Genomic DNA, 7,433 nt, shown 5'->3' with positions numbered 1-7,433 from the left:
GTTTCGAATCCAAGACCTCCAAAGGGATAATATATAAAGCACACTCATTATTTTATTGACATAATAAGACTTGATTTGCAAGAGATTTCAAAATTCTCTACCAAATTAAATCCTTGTCATGTTTTTCTTGTTATATTAGAATCAGTTTGTATAATCCAAAGCTGCAAGACTCAACGCATTGAAATGTAGAGAAAATAAAGTCAGCGTATTGGACCTGGCAGGTTGGATCACCCATTGTACAAAATAAATATAATTTAAGTACAACGTATAACAACAATCAGAGTGGCGCAGCGGAAGCGTGGTGGGCCCATAACCCACAGGTCCCAGGATCGAAACCTGGCTCTGATATAAAAGAGTTGCTTCCGTAAGCCTTTTTTGCGTCTATTTTGACTTTCCCTGGGCAGCCATTCCATTAAAAATATAGGCTTTCCCGATACATGATCATAGTATGAAAAATCACAGTTTTGTCTATTCAGCTTCCATTCCTTCAACGTAGTACTTAACTGGTACGGGGATGTTCTAAACTCTCTACAACTTGAAGCTAGTTATGTAACATTTTAATTAAGCTTCTTCCAACTGAAAAGGTAAAAAAGGAACAAAACCGCTCCTCCTAAAGATGGAGTTGGTCGCTGCAGAAACTCGATGGCACAGCTGAGAGCTTCAAAGTGATAGGTTTCTCGATTGCTGCCCCCATCGACACAAAGCATCTGTTTGTATTCCTCGTCACCAAAATCTATCATAGATTTTGATTTCTTCTCCCATGGATTCCACACCACTGTTATAACAAAAGAAATTGATCAATACACAGAAGGCCAAACACCATAAAAATCAAGCATCATAATGAGGAGAACGTTAACCATTCTAGATTATTTGATAGCATCGTGCATGCATGGGAATCGAGTTCGTCCACTCATACCCAAGTAAACATGTATATAATCCTAATAATACTTTCCCTTTATTACGTGGTTTGTCTTAAAATACTGAGGAATTTGCACGTGATGTTTCTACTTCTTCAAATGTATGACAGCTTACCAGCATCTGGCAGCCCTTCCTTTCTTATCAAGTATGTCCTCTTTTTTTCATGATCAAGGACAGCGATTACATTAGGAAAGAACATGCTCAATGATTAAATGCAGAGTAATATTATTATACCCTCTAATTTATATCACTCACTTTGCCACCTTAATGTGACAACACAATGTGGTGCCACGTGATTTATTAAGAAATTAAAAATGCAAACATAAAAAGGTAGAGAGAATTTAGTCTCTCGTTCTGTGTTTTCGGATGCCATTTTGTTTTGAATATATATATTTTTTTTAATTTTTTCACTTTTGTTGGTATGAGAAAAGAAGTTATCACTCTGTAGTCAATTTTAAACTCTGTCACTAAGCACACCTTTATTTTCATTTGAAGTTTCAGGGGAGAAGCACACACAAATGCACATTGAGTTTGACGAGGGAAGTACTGGTGCAATTTTGATGCCTTGTGGAAGAAACTAACATCTTAATACGATGTAGAAAAGACTTTTCAATTGTCCTGTTTTAGAAATTTCACTCCATTATCTAGATCTAGAGTTTCCCAGCATACAACTTCTAGCATGTTAAATTACTAATAAACACTGAAGGGAATTTACCTCAGCTCCAAAAGTTACGGCATCTCCTTGTTCGGTAAAACGTACGTTCTCTTCGGCAAAGATTGTCCAGATAGTCAAGTGTCTCCAGACCTTCTATTCTTATTTCACTGTGGACACCATTTACGTTCATATGAGTGCATGTTACACATCCAAAACAAAGATATCCATACTACAGAAGCGGAAAATTTGTATTGCCTTTACTAGTAGATAGTCACAATCTGACCAAAAGGAAAAAAGATAGACACAATCTGGAGTAGCGAAGTCATTCAGCCCAATTGTAATTTACACTATATACGTAAAATGGAAAGCATGCTTTTCATTTTCTTTTTCATTTCTATTTTGTAATTGAAAAGTTGAAAAGATAAATACTCAATACCTTATGTCAGAAATTGACAAGTATGTATGATAGGCAAACGAGAAACTAAACGGCTTTCCATTGACATTTCTAATCCGTGATATCAGTATCAGATCTCCAGTTGTTGCTTGAGACACCCTAAGACGAAACTCAAAGCTGGAAAGGAATAGAAAAAAATAATATTATTCAGTTTGCATCACATCATCCCTTGATACACCAGATAAAGATGGTGAGCCTATGCTGTCATGTGCTCTGCAAAAGATGTGTGTGTAAATCTGTTGACCCTATTACCTCCCCAAGGATAGACAAAGAAATCCCAGGATATCATCAGCCATGACCAAAAAAGACCTCGTATTTCATCCATTCTATTTTCGATCCTCAATAACCCACAGCAGAGCCCTTGGGACTCACCCATGGAACCTAAACCCTCGGGGAGACTAGCACAGCAACCCACAGCCATGGCCTCCCACTTAAATCGCAATTTGATCCTTGGGAGTATCAAACCTTTGACATGGGGCTCATGCATACAAGTTTGCTCTTACCACTTGGGCTACCCAAGGGTTGTAGCAATTTCCATTATTAAAGCAGAGTCAAGCACATACCTATGGGGCCAGAACTTTAGGTCATCTTCCGATGGTTTAAGTAGTAGGTCAATGAAGGCTTTCCCTTGGGAATCATTTGGGTGCAAAGGTGGAGGATTATCATCAACCATCCAAATCTTGTTCCTCGCTAATCCATGTTGTTCTAGTGATTCGCAGTTTCCAAACTTCAAAAAGATTAAAATGAGATGCATTCGTAAAGAGGACTTCAAAGTCAAGCTTGTAGACAAATAGAATAAGTACCTGAGGGAAGCAAATGGGTATTAATTCCTCCCCGCATAGCTTTTGGGTGATTAATGGAAAATGGTTAATAAATGGATGATGATCAATGATCGTGTGTTGTTATTAATTAAACTATTCAAATAGACTCAATTATAGAAAACAACAAAGAAATGTGCTGGTATACCATATTAAACTGATGTTATCAATTAGAAATACTTGATCTAACAGTAATCTGCTATATGGAATCTGCAACTGGCCAAAGTAAGTGATTTTGATAACTGTAAATGATTAACGGTCTTCTATTAATGAATACAATTCAATCCTATTTGATCATGTAAATCCGATATCATTATCATAAAATAAAAAATAGTTAAAGGTTAACGATCAATGACCATATCCTCTTGTAATTAATTAATTTAGTCAAGTACACGGCTCCAATTATAAAGATGACAAAATTATGTGGTGTCCCATTCTATATCGATCTTATCAATTAGAACACTAAATTTCAATAACAGTAAACGATTAACGGTCTTATATCAATAAATACAAATGAACATAATAGATGTGAACTTATTATAGCTAATTGACTATCAACAATCACCTCTTGTAATATTCTGTATAGATCTTATGTCAATAATGATTAAAGGATGTGTTAAACTCAAGTATTAATGGTTAAATCTTGAAGTGGACATTTGCATTGATTTATTTCTTTATACAACTATTTGAAATTCTATGAAATTCGTCATAAAATTACTATAGCATTAAGTGATTCTGCTAAAAATAAATGATTAACGGTTTTGTATTAATCATGAATATAATCAATCCTAATATATTATATCAATCCTCACTTTCTTTCCTGGCCTAGTTTTCAGTCTGAGTTTTGTTTTTGTTTTTGTTTTTGTTTTATGTGTATTTTCAGGTCTAATAAAGGAGGAACACTCTCCGGTGATAATGAGAATGTTGTTGTGATTGAGAAAATGAGAATTTCTCATTAGTCTTACTTCTTCTTGTACTTGTTTTATATGTGTGTCGTATCTAAGGCTCTTGAAGGGGGACTACCGATGGCAGAAATTCAATAGCGAGATTTACACGCGAGCGTTTAGTTTTTTTTTTTTTTTTTAAGAAAAGGACGGGACCCCAAATTTTATAGATAGCCCTCACTTGTGGCGGAGGAAAACCGTGGTTACAACAGGATATCTAGGGGATACAGGTAAAGTTCCAAAACCTAGGTATCGTAAACTAAAACCGTCCAGGAAACAAAACAATTACCAGAAAAGTACAATTCGAAGCAAACTTACAGCCCTAGACAAGGAAGGAACCTGCAAAAGAGAAAGCCAGAGAGAAACAAGAACATATACATACCTCGAGTGAGTAAGACAGTAAAAACTAAGAACCACTTACCAAGGAAAACCTTTACGATATCCGCAGATAAGGTAAACCAATTCTATCCATGCGGAGAAGGCCTCTGAGGCGGCTAGGAATCTCACCAAACCAGTCATAATTTAAACCCTCAGCTCCCCTTTTAGCTAGGAAGTCAGCGACAACATTACCTTCGCGAAAGACATGATGCAATCTGTAATCCAAGCAGTTAAGATAACCATGTAACTCTTCCCAGAAATCCTCTAAGTACCAGATATTACAACCACCCTTACTGACATGGCAGCAAAAAAAGACATCATATATTATGCTATTATTTTTTTAATATCATTTTTTATTATTTATTAATGTAAAATCATAAATAAAATAAGAAATAATTTTCTGATTATTTATTATTATATTAAAGATAATAAATAAAATGATGATGATGATAACCGTTCTCGTTTCATTAGTATGGTTTATATGTTATAGGTTATATTATTTCATATTTTAGATATATATTTAGTATATCATATAGGTCATTATATATATGTTTAATATGTTTAATTCTATTTGCATGTTCAATTACAAAACAATGGTACAAAAGTTGAAGATTTTGCAAATTCACATGTTTTGGGACCTCCCATCAAGTGACAATAATTAAACAACTTAATTATGCACGTTATATGTGTATTCTAGTAATTTATTCAGATATAAATTTTTGTTGCCAAACAGATTAATTTTGTCAGGCCAATCTATCAAATAAATGTGTCGCATTTAAGGACTCGTCTGGATACAATAAGTGTTTCATTATTACAACTTTTTCAAATTCTACACAAAATATAATAAACAATTCAACTTTTTCAAATTTCAAAACAATAATAATTTTAAAAAATAATATTCTAACAATATTTAATTTAATTTTCAACTTTCATCTCAATTTATATCATATCAACAAATATCCAAATGGCACCAAATCATGATATCATGCTATTTTAATTTACTTATCATATTCAGAATGAACTATAAATTATTCAAAGTTAGATGACTAATATGAAAAAAGTACTACAGCAAGAAAGAATAGTTGCCACATAATTTACAAGAAATGGCAGTCACATTGATGGAGAAGCTCAAGCAAAACTCAAGATAAAACTGATTGGCACCATGAAAGTTTAAAACCAACCAGCCTCTTGGCTTACCCAACTGCATATTATTACAACCATACATATCTTTTTTACAAACTAAAAGAGTCCAACATACTAGGAATCTCTCGGAGTGCAACTTATAGTCAACTTTGAAGAGATCATCGCAGAAGATATAATAATTTCACCGAAAGTCAAACGCATCGGAAAATTGACAATAATAGAAATTATTGACAATATGACCTGAATAATTGCTACATACAATTCAATGTATTTACAGATACTCTCATATATTTGTCCATTAGACAAAAAGAAGCACCCAAAAGCAAACTTAGCATTTTTTTGCCTTGCATTCAGAGCAAACATCGTCCACGTTACAAGACAACTAACCACAGTAAATCCCAGCACCACCCACTTCAGAGACTTGTTATTGTTCGACATAATTTGTGCAACCTCTAATACAAATGCCAAAACCGCAACAATGCAATCTATAGCTTCCATGATCTGGACATTCAATGATCAACTTATTAACTCATAATTAATATTAATTGAGTAATGTTATTATTCTATATCTTATTATTCTCCATTATATAGGCAACCACTAAAAATGCAGCATATATTTAACAGATGTGACAAAATCATAAAGTTTAAGATCAAAACAATATTTTACTAAACTGTTTTTTATACAAAACCAATCATACCACAGGGTATATAGACCTCCAACGAGGACTTTGTGGAGTATCTTGCCCAGCTTCTAGATCAACATTCCGATTAATACTCAAAATCTCATGAAAATTATGATTTGGAGTTTCTGGAAGACCATGGTCAGGTTCTAAATCATTACTTATTGGACCACTCGAAACCTCATGACTCTCGTCAACTGAGTTTACCAAAATGTCTTGTCTGTCAATAATCTGCAAAAGTTGAAAAAAATATATGTGATACTAAGAATATATCTCAATTGGAGATCGCCAACAAAGAAACAATCCAGCTCAATTTTTGTCGAAAACCAGTTCAAAAGAGTCTATAATAATATAACAACCTAGACAATATAAGCCATTGAATACCAAGGACTGTATATATAAGATATATACGTAGAAATCAGCTGCAAGGAAAACTAGCTCCCTACAACAGTTTGAACATAAGCTAGCTAGAAATATGAATACTCCTTGCATCCTACAACATAAACTATTTTGCACCAGCAGCTCGAATTAACCAACAAATAAAGAGTCCTCCAAGTTTTTGAAAGAGACCTGAGAATTGGTTGAGTTTTCGGCCTCATCAACCTCCTCTGTTTTAATGTCCTGGTTTTGAGACTGGTGTACGCTGTCTCCAGTTTCTTTCAACGCAATATGTTTAATGATCGGATTTTCAGTTGTTTCTGTTGGAGACTGAAGTGTCCACTCATTCTCCATTTCTGATAAGAATAAGGGGAAGGAAGATGGGTGAGAAAGTAAGAGAAAGGAAGGGAAAGAAATGGATTAAAAATCGTAACGAAGTAAGAGGTAGATCAAGAAAGTCAAGTTCCCATATATATATATAAAAGGTAAGTTCCCATGTATATATAAAAAGGCAAGTTTCGGCGCCGTGAAAAACATGAGTAGACCACTTATTTACTGCACGTTGCAAAAATTTATTGCCCTTTGACAAAATGTTTCTAATTTTCACGAACGACACTGAGATAACCTCATTCTCATGCTCCTGTATATTCCTCGTTCACCCATTTTCACGTGTTTTTACTCTTGCTCTGAAAGTATATCATTAAACAAATTAAGGTTGTTGATTGTAGTATATCAGACACCACTTATTTACAATACAAAATTGGGCTCCGAGTGAGACAAAAAAGATTTCATTGCCTCAATTTAGTTGCATTAATTTTCATTTTTGTTCTTTTATCTGATATACTGTAGATCTACGAGTTTCCATCACGAGTAATGATAGGCTTGTAATTCTTTTTTATAATTTTTATACAATTATGTCTACATGTTTGTTTACCATCATTTTTAATATTCCAAATGCCAAAAGTTCCTTGTGCAAGACTTCGTTTATGAAAAAAAAGAATGCTTCTCGATAATTTCTATCAAACATAACAGGTTCTTTTATTAGACTGTGGAGTAGTTCAGACA

The 7,433-nt window shown here is 34.0% G+C and overlaps 1 non-coding gene and 1 pseudogene across 1 annotated transcript; one reads left to right on the top strand and one right to left on the bottom strand.

Annotated features, from left to right (window-relative positions):
* Positions 1-276: 276 nt before the first annotated feature.
* Positions 277-348, top strand: TRNAM-CAU. Its single transcript has one exon. It is a non-coding gene; the product is annotated as a tRNA-Met (tRNA).
* A 262-nt stretch (positions 349-610) lies between these two features.
* LOC108996431 lies at positions 611-6,722 on the bottom strand (annotated as a pseudogene).
* Between the last annotated feature and the right edge of the window lie 711 nt (positions 6,723-7,433).

This window comes from Juglans regia, chromosome 7 (assembly GCF_001411555.2).
Source record: "Juglans regia cultivar Chandler chromosome 7, Walnut 2.0, whole genome shotgun sequence".
Lineage (NCBI taxonomy): Eukaryota > Viridiplantae > Streptophyta > Magnoliopsida > Fagales > Juglandaceae > Juglans > Juglans regia.
The sequence above is the reverse complement of the archived record's forward strand: the minus strand, read 5'-3'. Positions and strand labels throughout refer to the sequence as shown.